This window comes from Capsicum annuum, chromosome 11 (genome assembly GCF_002878395.1).
Source record: "Capsicum annuum cultivar UCD-10X-F1 chromosome 11, UCD10Xv1.1, whole genome shotgun sequence".
NCBI lineage: Eukaryota > Viridiplantae > Streptophyta > Magnoliopsida > Solanales > Solanaceae > Capsicum > Capsicum annuum.
In genome coordinates, this window is record NC_061121.1 from 211,688,928 (window position 1) to 211,702,601 (window position 13,674).

Consider the following 13,674-nt stretch of genomic DNA (forward strand, 5'->3'; position numbering starts at 1 on the left):
TATTTTGATAGAACTTAGGAGTTAATGTGGATTGTGTGAATTGGTTTGGCCCATTTAATTTATCTTGTAAGTTTATTGGTATGACGATACCAAGTGATTAATGCCTTATTGAATGACTCCCAGATTAATGGTTGGACTAATGTGCTAAATGGTTTTAATTTGGGCTTAAGGGGGGTGTAGCTCATCGGGGAAAGTGGAGTTCCTGGGGATACCAATACCGGAAACCATGTTTTCTGGTTTGGGGTTTTTATGTTTGTGTGTTTAGTTTACACATTACATAGATATATTTTTAAAATGGTTGGAACCTTGATGGTTTTGGCCCTTTCTCGAATTTCTCTGGTTCGGGCGGCTAACATGCACTGGGGCCCTTTCAGCAGGGAGAGCTGAACCCATATAACCTGTGGGTATCCTTAGGACTATTAGAGTTATATAGTCCAGGTTAATTGCTTTAAATCTTAAGCATAAACCTTGTTCCTTATCTCGACATCTTATATATATGTATATATAATGTGTTCATGCAATTTAGTTTGGTTTTATATATGGCATTATTTTATCCCTATCCTGAGTTACATGCTATTGCTTATCCCATTGACCGTCCTAGGACACTTCATTGTTTCATAAAATAGGGTCTAAAGATACTTTGTTTACCCCTGTGCAGTTTTAAGGGGATTAGCACGACTGTTGATTTGTTGTGAAGTGGTGAGCCTCCATCCTTTGAAAGGCCTTATCATTTCTATATTTTCTTATTTTGACTCAGTACTTTTGGATTCTTTTCATCGTGGTTGGTGGCGTGTCCTGACCTATTTAGTATTCTAGTTTTAGAAGCTATTGTGGACAGATGTGGGTTGGTTGGCTATTATTACTCTTAGTTTCATTGAGTCATTCATTCATCTTCTTATTTCTATTTAGTTGGCTTCTACATTGTTTTTTTATTATTATTGAGCTCTTGAGGTTGGGTTAAAGGTGTGATCTTTGGTCCATGGTGGACTTGGGATACCTATCATAGCCTGGCGCTGGTTTGAGTCATGACTAGCTTGGTATTAGAGCACGGTTTAGAGTTGTTAGGTGTCCACAAAGTCCTGTCGAGTACATTCTTTTTTATGGGTGTGTATCGCATCACACTTATAAAGAGGAGGCTATGAGGCATTTACGAATGTTTCCTTTTCTTGTATTCTATTTCGGCCTGTAAAGTCTAGTGTTATGAAACTTCTCTAACTCTTGGCTTCCTAACTTTTCAGATCATGCCTCCCCAAAGATCTTATGTTTGTAGAAACTGTTGTGTCCCTACACACACGTAAGTGTACGTGATCGTACAAGTAGTATCAAGACTTAGACAGTCAGATATCGTTCCCACAAGGACTAATAAACTAAAAATTTAATCAACCTTTAGTTTAAGACAATTAGGTATTAAGTGATTGAGAGTATCAAGATGATGTTGTATATATGAATAAACAATATAAATTATTAAACAGTGAATAACTAATGGTGACCAGAGCAAAGCAAGACATGGTTGTAATCAATAATGATGAGGATTCCAGGGTTGAGGCATTTCGAACAATCCTACAATTCTCTATTCTTATCATAGTCTAATTGGTTATCGGGTTGTTGATTCGCAAGGGTTATGCCACGATCTTGGTCTCCCGACCTCAAATCTTCTACCTATCGAACATTATAGCTACAACTCCCGCAGAAATTCAACAATTCTTCTAGATTTATAAAGTTATCTTCTTACATTTTGAACCAAGCAAGGCTTCTAGGTATATCCCTATCCTAGATGCTAATTCCAACCCCTTATTTTATAAAAGGGTAAGAACCTTGCTCCTTAATTTCTTTGTTCTATCCTACGGTTCTCCTCCTGGATACACATAGAAATATAAATTTATTCTAATGGTGGCCACTCATTAAAATAGTAAGCTCAAGAAATTAAGAACAACCCAGATGATAATCCAAAAAGAAACTATGAATAAGAATATAAAAGAGTAATCATGTTCTTGGTCTCAACCCCAGAATAAGGGTGTTTAGCCACTCATGTTTGAATTCAACATCAAAAAAAAGTAATTAACCATACCCAAAATAATTATTAAAGTAAAGAAATTCAAAAGAAATATTAAGAACCCTAAAAGAAAGAATTTTATGTTTTTTTACCGCTGCTATGCTTGCCCAAAAGTTGCCTGGAATTGTGCTCACGTGTTGTTTTTATACTTAGAAAAATTTCACCAGATCTGTAGTCATGACCGATGCATCGCTAGCGTTTAACCAACCAATGCATCACGTCAACATGCGTCGTCACATTGGAATTCATCTTTGAAAATCAAGCTAAGTTAATTTATTCACCACATGATGCAATGCGTTGACATCGCGTTGTATCACTGGAACTTGCTTCTCAGAATTTGTTTAAGTGTCAAAACTTTAGGCATTGACGCAACACATTTATTTTGCGTCGATGCACTGGAAGTTGATCTTGAAATTCTTCTAAGGCACAAAAAATCTCACATCGATGCAGCACGTTGACATCGTGTCGATGCACTAGAAGTTCTTCTTCAATTTTTGGCTAAGGCACAATATATTACCAGTTGATGGGATGCGTTGAGATCGCGTTATGTCACTAGTATTTTTCTCCTATTTCTTTCTTTCTTTCTTCTCGTCAATCCTCCAGATGTTTTAGCCTTCAATCCACATGGTCTTTCGCCTTTTCATGATATGTATCCCATTTTCTTCTAAATCCATGAAAAATTAATGTTGTATCTCTAATCAAATTGGTTAGCCATGAAACACAATTAAACTCACAGTTCAATATATTTAGCACACTTTTTATTCTCATAAAAAGTCCAACTATAGGTTAATAAAGGTGTTTGGACATATAAATACGCCCAAGATGACCACCCCACACTTAAAACCTTGTTCATCCTCGAACAACTTCAAGCAACACGAACATCAAACTTTTTAATCACAACCTAAGAATCATGCTAGTGTTGGGAAAATGAACCTTTATTTCACACTTCATTGACCCGACAGTGTCATTCAATTTGTCGACAAACTCAATATAAGAACGAAATCAAGAATTCCATAAGTAATCCGGACTTTCATCCTCATGCACCCTCACAATAAGAAAGTTTTCCCCATATCACTCACAATTTAACAAACTTAATCAGGAGGGGAATATTAAAATTCAATCACTCACTTCAACAAAGAATTCATACATAATAGGAGATGAACCATAGTCTATCCCTTAGTGTATTACTCCACTAAGAATCAGATGTTAAAACGTAGGATCAAATAGGTCTTTTAATGGTTGTAATTCAGGCTAAGGGACGGGTACGACCTATTTTGGAAATAATGACGAATCTCCCTAAGCACTTTAACACATAACTTCCTTTAATTAAAATCACATTTCGTCAACCACACTTTCCACCTCACTATCTTTACACATCCGTTATTTCACCCAGATCTTTCTAAGCACATTAACATCACTTTGGCAGGAGTATTTTCTTTTACATTTCATCTTTTCTTCATATCCCAATTCTCGTTACGCACCCCTATAATAGCCACCCTCCACTTAAGAAAATTGGCTTAATTTAGGTGCACATTGTCCTTAATGGACCAGGGCCAAAAAAGGTTTATTGTAACACAATAACCGGGTAACAATAACTCAAATTTTCATCATAAATTATTTTCTAACTCCTAACCTACAACTTAATGTGCGCAAATAACTTCTCTTAGAGCTTCTATTTCACCTTTTTCCATTCTTTGTACTTCAAATTTCCCCTTATTTCATTATTAAAGTGCTTAGGAAATATGGATCAAATTAAAGTCTTATCAAAGAAAAGGATTCGGCTACATATGCGGCTACCAAAGAAATCAGGCTACAGGCTCAACGGGGCTGACTATGAATATGCATAAGGGTAGGAAAATATAATCCTTAAAATTTGGATAAAAAAGAATTCCCACATCACTTCCTACTCCCAACACCCTTTATTTCGCTTTGTAAACACACCGGGCAGGTTCTAGTTATCCCCATACATGCAAAATATAAATAATTTCTCACACACTCGGTGCATGCTAAAGAATCAAGTCGGATCCTTAAGGTCTCCGATTTTTGCACTTTATCAAATTCAATAATTAAGCCAATCAAATCAACTACACCTGTTGAGATTTCACATTTAAAAACAAAAAAGACTTTTTTCCAACACCAACATTTCTCAAAGGTTGCAATTAGGATCTTACTACTTTATCAGCTTCATAATGAAATTTGCCCAAGAGGGCACACATAATTACTGTAATCCAAAATTGTACCACAAAAGGTAAAAATAAAATACCTGTAATATGAAATTTCACCAAATAATTCTTGCTAAAATAAACCAACAAAAATAATTCTTGCCAAAAAGGGTAATACTTGTCAACTTACAAACATCCAAAAACACAAAAAAAATAAAAAAATTTTGTTCATCCAACCAGGCCAACATAACATAGTCAAATAAAAGAGATAAAGAAGATGAAGATCTACCACCCCACACTTAAGCTGAACACTGTCCCAGTGCTAGCAAAAAGGGCATAGTGGCGTAATAATCCCTGCTCAGTCAAACGTCACCATGGCAAGCACATTATCAACTTCAACATCATTTTTATCATCAACATCGTCACCGGAGTCATCATCACCATTAGAATGTTCTTCTTCGTCGGACTCATCATCAGAGTATGTCATACGCCTCTCCTCATCTATCGGGATATCATCATCCACCGGCTCATCGAACTCATCACCTATCCACAATATGGTCTTGGCATGACGTCCTATCGGATAATCCAACTCTACATTGCGGACTTCCTATTGGGTGACTACTCTACCAGATGCCCTCAATAGCAACTTTGTAAATCTATTCATTTAGGCCATAATCTCATCATTCTGAGTGTGATGCTCAGGCATAGTCAAATTTGTCCCATGAGGAGCTGGCCCTTTTGTATGAGAAATCTCAAGTGGCCTATCATCGACAGGTGGTAAATAATCTACATCTTTTTCTAGCACCCCCTGTTGCCTTAAATATCTAGTCAACAATCCACCAAATCCATATCTCCTACCTCCCAAAAATTAGGCCTTTCTCATTATCCAGAGAATAATAGAACCAACATTTACATCCATATTATCTTTCATCAGGGCATAAATCAAATATACCCGATCATGGGTCACCTCCGTCATATGTTTCCCATGAACCAGTCAACCATAGATAATTCTTGCTCATAGATGTGCCTTCCTATTAGAATGAGCAAATGGAAGCAAAATATGCGTACCTCCCTCTTTGTAGCGAATCCACCTCGCCGTAGATCTAGTACTGCATAAGAGATGGCGTATATCCTGATATGGGGGCTCGATTATCATCATCTTCAGTGGGTCAGGATCAGCATTAGGTGTAGGTACACCTAACAACTCATTAATAGTGTCTGCCATGAAAGTGATCATCTGACCACGTACCTCAACTTCAAACTCTCTCGGGTTCCAGTTTGCATAAAACTCTCTTATCAAGCTCAAATTGCACTCTCCTGGCTTCTAAAAAAGAAATCCCATACATTGATCCTCAATCTTCTTCACCATTAAAGGATACTCCTTCAACAAAGTCATCCGATTGATGAACTGATCAGTTGAGTATTTGGATTCCTTATGCTGTGAGTACCACTTTCTACCTGCTTCAGCCACAACTTTTGTTCCGAACCTACGATGCCCCCTGGGAACTTGAGGAGCTACTGGTACTCTATCTGCTTGTCTACTCCTCTTATTTACAGACCCTGATATCCCCATACTGCTCTTTCCCTTACTAGCCATGTTACCTGTTCAGTACAACAACCCACAAAAATATAAAACCAAGCATCTTCGATACTAGCTACCACTAAATATGAATGTCACCCCACACTTAGTTGCTAGCACAAGTTACTATAAAAATCACAATGAACTCGGGTACTTAGACTTCCCCTTTCTATTTCATAATTCCATGATCAGTTATCCAACATTACTCTTTTAACATCGATTAATATTGAGGAAGTGACAAAGAAAATTCTATCATTATGACCACTTTCAGTTTATTTAAACAGAAACTACCTTAACCCAACCCCACACTTACTTTCTATCATGTAGTAAATCAACAAATCCCATCAATTAAGTCATTATTTTCCCACATTAAAACATGAACAATGCGTCAAACCAATCAACAGCCTATCACCATCACCTTCTAGCATTCCCACACAATTTAAACAACTACTATTCAAAGTAAATTCAATTTAGTGACACGAAATCCCTAGGAATTGAAATGTCAAATCAACTATGTTTCCAATCACACAAGTTATAACAATATTTAAGCACATTTGATTGTCAAAATTTAAAATCAAAGTATCATGAGAATTTACGTTCTCTTGGTTGAGAAAAACGGTTGCAGTTGAGACCTTGTAAAGATTTTTGACAACTTTTAACTAAAGATCGACTAAGGGTTTGGGGGAAAAGGGGGCGGCGCGCAGCTAGGGTTATGTGAGAGAAGTAAAAATATTTAAGTGTGGTATTTATAGATGTGACACAGTAATGAGGATCGACGCGATGCATTGTATATCGCGTTGAATAATCAATGCGACGCGTCAATTTCGTGTCGATTCTCTGGAAATAGTCTTGAAAATTTTTTCTAAGTGTGGAATTTATGCCCATGGATGTGACGCGCCAAGATCGCGTCGATCCTATGGAAATTGCATCCAAAATTTTTCCAAGGCCAAATTTCTCAGATTTTTAAGCATGTATTCTTACCCCTTACTTTTTTCACAACTTATTAGCTATTTTACTTACTCAATGGCCCATGTTCACCATCTTCTTTATCTCTACCTAATTTCTCATTCCTGGAAATTAATCAAAAACAACAAAATTATGTAAGGAAAAGTGGGTTGCCTCCCACCAAGCACCTTATTTTCGATCGTGGTACGACTCATCATTTTTTATATTTTTCTTTTTGCTCTTCATCTACTAAAAATTTAAACTACCTATTACATTAAATTTGTGGGTTGCCTCCCACATAGCTCCTTATTTTACATCGTGGAATGAGTTAGCACAGCATCACTCATAAGAAAAAATGATAGATTCCTTATGCTTATCTAGATGATCCGCCCAATAATGCTTTACACGTTGTCCATTAACAAGGAACTTCTCCAACTTTTCTTTATTCCACAACTCCACAGCTCCATGAGGTGTCATACACACCACCTCAAAAGGTCCAGACCATTTCGACCGCAATTTACTCTAAAACAACTTAAGTTGTGAATTGAACAACAAAACAAGTTATCCAGGTTCAAATACTCTTTCTTGAATTTGTTTATCATGCCATCTTTTGGTCTTCTCCTTGTATAGTTTGTCATTTTTGTAAGCAAGAAGTCTAAACTCTTTAAGCTCATTCAGCTGTAATAACCTTTTCTCCCCTGCGGTAGTCATCTCAAAGTTCAGCTTCTTCACCGCCCAATATGCTTAGTGTTCCAACTCCACAGGAAGATGACACGCTTTACCATACACCAAGCAATATGGAGATGTCCCAAGGGGTGTCTTGTAAGTTGTTTTATAAGCCCAAAGTGCATCATCTAGCTTCTCTGCCCATTTACCATTTTCTGAAGTATTTGCTTAATCTCCCGATTTTATACCTCAACCTGTCCACTAGTTTGGGGATGATATGTAGTGGAAACCTTATACCTAACACCATATTTAACAAGAAGATTTCTAAACTAGGTATTAATAAAATACGTACCTCCATCACTAATTATTGATCTTAGTGTACCAAATCTGGAAAATATGTTCTTCTTCACAAATTTCAGCACCACTCTTGCATCGTTGGTCGGACTCGCCAAAGCTTCCACCCATTTAGAGACATAGTAAACCACTACTAAAATGTATAGATTACCTTTTGAATGTGGGAATAGACCCATGAAATCAATCTCCCAAACATCAAAGACTTCGACTTCTAAAATATTATTGAGGGGCATCTCATGACGCCTAGATATAGTACCAAACCTTTGACATTGATCACAATTCTTTACGAAAGCAACTGTATCTCTAAATAGAGTAGGCCAAAACAAACCTGATTGCAACACTTTTCTTGCAATCCTCTCACCCCCATGATGTCCACCATATGGAGATGAGTGGCAATCTTGTAGCACCTTTGAAAATTTAGCCTCTGGGATACACCTATGAATAACTCCATCTGGACCCTGCTTGAAAAGGTACGGTTTGTCCCAAATTTAGGCACAAGAATCATGGATTAATTTCTTCCTTTGTTGTGCGGTGGCCTCAGGAGGGTACAGCTCACAAGCTATCAAGTTCACACTATCAGAATACCATAGGAACTCAACTGCATCTAACGACAACAACTTGTCATCAGGAAAATTTTCCTTAATACTCAGGAAGTCATCCACAATATGGTCTCAATTTTCTAGCTGTGACAAGTGATCAACAACTTGATTTTCATCTTTCTTTCTATCTCACACCTCAAGATCAAATTCTTGTAGTAGTAGAATCCACCTAATCAGTCGTGGCTTTGCATCCTTTTTGTTCACGAGATACTTAATGGCAGCATGGTCAGTGTGAACAATGACCTTAGTACCAACTAAGTAAGATCTAAACTTGTCGAATGCATACACCACTGCCAATATCTTTTTCTCTATAATAGTGTAGTTAACTTGAGCATCATTCAACACTTTGATAGCATAGTAGATAGAGCAAAATACTTTATCTCTTCTCTGACTCAAAACCGCTCCCACAGCAATGTCACTAGCATCACACATCAGCTCAAAAGGTAACTCCCAATCTGGTGCAATCAGAATAGGTGCTTCAGTCAACTTTTTCTAAAGCTTTTCAAAAGGTTCATGGATATCACCCCAAACTCGAACTTGGCTTTTTTCTCTAAAAATTTACACATGGGGCTTGCAATCTTTGAGAAATCTTGAATGAAATATCTATAAAACCTTGTATGTCCCAGAAAGCCCCGCACTCCTTTGACTGTGACTGGATGAGGCAATTTTTCAATCACTTTAACCTTCGTTTTATCCACTTCGAGTCCTTTGCATGACACTTTATGGACAAGGATAATTATTTCTTTAACCATAAAGTGGCACTTTTCCCAATTTAGCACCAAGTTTGTCTCTTCGCATTAAGCTAGGACTTTGTCAAGATTATACAAGCATTTTTCAAAAGAATTACCATACACAGAGAAATCATCCATGAATACCTCCACGAATTCTTCAACCATGTCTAAGAATATCACCATTATACATCTCTAGAATATAGCAGGTGCATTGTATAAATAAAAAAGCATATGTATGAATGCATATGTACCATATGGACAAGTGAAAGTGGTCTTCTCCTAGTCTTTCTGTGCTATGCTTATCTTATTATAGCCAGAGTACCCATCCAGAAAAAAATAATACTCTTACCTTGCCAATCTATCCAGTATTTGGTTAATGAAGGGAATTGGATAGTGATATTTACAAGTCACTTCATTCAACATCCGATAATCAATACAGATCCTCCAATTGGTTACCATACGTGTGTGAATTAACTTATTATCATCATTGGTCACTACAGTCATTTCTCCCTTCTTTGGTATACAGTGCACCAGACTCACCTAGTTGCAATCAGAAATTGGGTAGACAATACCACTATCTAACCACTTGATCACTTCTTTTTTGACCACCTCCTTCATCACAGGATTCAACCTTTATTGTTGCTGCACTCTTGGTCTATAACCCTCTTCCATATAGATGTTGTGCATGCAAAATACTAGATTAATTCCTGTAATATTAGGCATCTGTCTGCCAATATCCTTTCTTCTCTTCTTTAGAACTGCTATAGCTTCCTTTACCTGTACATCTGATAATCCTGCAAACAAAATATTAGGCAAAGTATCTTTATCACCAAGAAAAACATATTGTAAATAAGGAGGAAGAACCTTAAGATCTAAGTTAGGAGCTTTTTCGACTGAAGGCTTGGGTGAGGGTTTAATTGGCCTATCAAAAGGCTCGAACGACACTTTTTTCATCTCAACCACAACTAAATTCATAACCTAGACCAATTCCAATACTTCCATGTCTCCATACAGATCATGACCCATCAAAGCTCACTCTAATGGATCCTCAGACAATAGCAACTACCAATCCAAAGTAAGATCAATAACTGGTATAGAAGACAACTCCTCATATATGGCTGGAAATTTCAACGCTTTGTATACATCAAAAACTTTCACTTTATCATGTGCTCGGATTGTTATTTTCCAGCTGCTACATCAATGAGTGACTGTTCTATTATTAACAATGGTCATCCCAAAATAAATGGAACGACAAGATCAGCCTCAAAATCAAGAAACCCAAAATCCACCGAGAAAATCAAAGATCCCACTTACACCAACATATCTTCAATAGTACTATCTGTCCTAGCAAGCGACCTATCCACCAACTATAACACAATAGTCATGGGTTTGGGACTCCCAAGACCCATCTTACAGTACCATAATGTGGGCATGAGATTTATGCTAGCATCCAAGTCACACAATCCTCATGCACAAATAGTCTGTTCAATGGTAATTTGCAAGGTGAAACTATCTGGATCCTTCAACTTCGTGGGCAGTTTATTTTGAATTTCATAAGTACACTCTTGAGTAAGGGCAACTATTGCATATTCTGTCAACTTGTTCTTATTTGCAATAATATCCTTCAAGTATTTCGCATATTTTGGCATACTCTGCAGAATGTCAACAAGAGAAAGGTTTACTTGAACCTACTTTAGAAGATCTAGAAACTTCTTATAACTGGCTTTCTCTTGATGCTTCCTTGCCCTTTGTAGAAAGGGTAAGGGGATAGTCTTCTTGTCCACACAAATTTCATCACTTGCCTCTTTTTCTGTGACCTCCAACTCTGCCTTATCTTTCAAACTGTCATCAATAATTGCGGGATTATCCTGCTCTTTAATTATCTCCTTAGTTTGTAGCCCACTCCTTGTTTTAACCGCATTCACCTATTTCAAATTAGCCTTATGTTTCTAGGCAATGCTCCTTATGGCTTTGTATTCAATGATCCTACAATTTGATCCAACTACAATTCTAGATTTCTTGTAAGCAATTGTTGAAACTTCAACTCTACTGAAAACTATGACTGTTGAGTCTTAATGTCTGCCACAAACTATGCTTGTTGAGCCATGAACTGCTTAATCAACTCCTCCACATTGCTAGTCTGAGCGATCGCCTGATTATTCTGAGTCGGCTATGGATTTGGTTGCACTGGTCCCTTGTACTGATTTACATTCCATGCCTAATTTCTACCCTATGAGAAATTAGGGTGGTTACTCCAATTTGAATTATACGTGTTGCAAAATTCTATTGACCCTGATGATTTGCATTCCCTATGTAGTTGACTAAATTTGGATTAATATAACATGCATCTTCTTTATGCTCACCACTTCCGCAAACTTCATACAAAGAATATACCTATTAAACTGCATTTTCTGTTGCGGCTTGTTGTGTCACACCCAACTTTAAGTTGTTCAACTAAGAAGTCATATTATTTTGCATTTCTACAATCTATGCCTGTAATGCAGTGAACTGATCTACCTACAATACCCCTGAACCTTCCTGGGAGCACTCCTTGAGTCTACATGCCAATAAGGATTCCCTTGTGAGATTCTATTTAATAGTGTATACAATTCTTCATAAGTTTTCTCCAAAGCTTGGTCTTCTACTGCTGGATCTAAGAGAATCTTTGTATTCGACTCAAGGCCTTCTATAAATGTATGCACCAAGACATCATTTGATTGATGGTGATGAGGATAATTTATGAGCATACCTTTAAATCCCTCCCAAGCTTGGTAGAGATTTTCTTCATCTTTTTATCTGAAACTCAAGATCTCACTCCTCAATCGTGCTTTCTTCTAGGATAGAAAGAATCAAACAAGGAACTTCCGAGCACAATCTTTCCAGGAAGTGGTGAAGTAAGGTGGTTCAGCATGCAACCACCTCTTTGCTTCCCCATTTAGATAAAAAGAGAAGAGTGTCAATCTGACATAATCAATATTCATATCTTTAGGAATGTATGTATCACTTATTTCCAGGAATGTATGTGCTGTTGCGGATCCTAGTGTTTGCGTCCATGAAATTGCCTCGTAGAATTCAATAATTACACCATATTTTGTTTCATTTCCCACCGACCTCCTGGCTCAGGCTTCCAAATGCTATTAGTCATATGGTTCGTAAGTGGGATTGCCATCTCACGAACAGGTCTTGCAGCTGGTTGAACAGGAATAGCTGGAATAACTGGAGCTGGAATTTCAGCATTTGGATCAGCAGGAGCATTATGATCTCATATTTCAGCCATCTGGCCCTGTTAAATAGTATGTTGAGCTCTTTGCCTTAGATGAAAAATCAATTCCAGTTCTACAAAAGGCTCTACCAACTCTTTATCTCTAGCCAGTCCAATATTTAGCTAAACTTGCAAAATTTAGCCGCTAAGATCAAGTTGTTAACACTTAAACTTATTATCAAAAACCAAAAATTAAGCAATTTACTAATTATACTAGTCTCCAGCAGCCACGCTAAAAAATTGTTGCATCTCTACGCACACACAAGTGTACGTGATCGTACAAGTAGTATTAAGACATAGACAGTTAGATATTGTTCCCACGAGGGCTAATAAACTAGAAATTTAATCAATATTTAGTTTAAGACAATTAGGTATTAAGTTCTTGAGAATATCAAGATGATGTTGTATTTATGAATAAAAAATGTAAATTATTAAACAGTGAATAAATAATGGTGACCAGAGCAAAGCAAGCAACGATTATAATCAATAATGATGAGGATTCTAGGGTTGAGGCATTTTGAACAATCATACAATTCTCTATTCTTATCACAGTCTAATTGGTTATCGGGTTGTTGATTCACAAGGGTTATGCCACGATTTTGGTCTTCCGACCTTAAATCTTCTACCTATTGAACATTGTAGCTACAACTCCCACAGATATATAACAATTTTTCTAGATTCATAAAGTTATCTTCTTGCAATTTGAACCAAGCAAGGCTTCTAGGTATATCCCTATCCTAGATGCTAATTCCAACCCCTTATTTTATAAAAAGGTAAGAACCTTGCTCCTTTATTTCTTCGTTCTATCCTACGATTCTCCTTCTGGATGCACATAGAAATATAAATTTATTCTAATGACAGTCACTCATTAAAATAGTAATCTCAAGAAATTAAGAACAACCCAGATGATAATCCAAAAAGAAACTATGAATAAGAATATAAAAGAGTAATCATGTTCTTGGCCTCAACCTAAGAATAAGGGTGTTTAGCCACTCATGTTTGAATTCAATACAAAAAATAATTAATTAACCATACCCAAAATAATTCTTGAAGTAAAGAAGTTCAAAAGAAATATTAAGAACCCTAAAAGAAAGAATTTTAAGTTTTTCGCCGTGGCTATGCTTGCCCAAAAGTTGCCTGGAATTGTGCTCATGTATTTCTTTTATACTTAGGAAAATTTCACCAGATCTGTAGTCATGGTACGATGCATCGCTAAACGTGTTGAACCAACCAACGCGTCACATTAACATCGCGTTGTCACACTGGAATTCATCTTTGAAAATCAAGCTAAGTCAATTTCTTCACCACACAACGCGATGCATT

At 36.9% G+C, this 13,674-nt stretch overlaps 1 non-coding gene across 1 annotated transcript; it reads left to right on the plus strand.

Moving 5' to 3' along the window:
* The first annotated feature begins 11,807 nt into the window (after positions 1–11,807).
* LOC124889204 lies at positions 11,808–11,914 on the plus strand. Its single transcript, XR_007047813.1, has one exon. It is a non-coding gene; the product is annotated as a small nucleolar RNA R71 (small nucleolar RNA).
* The last annotated feature ends 1,760 nt before the right edge of the window (positions 11,915–13,674 follow it).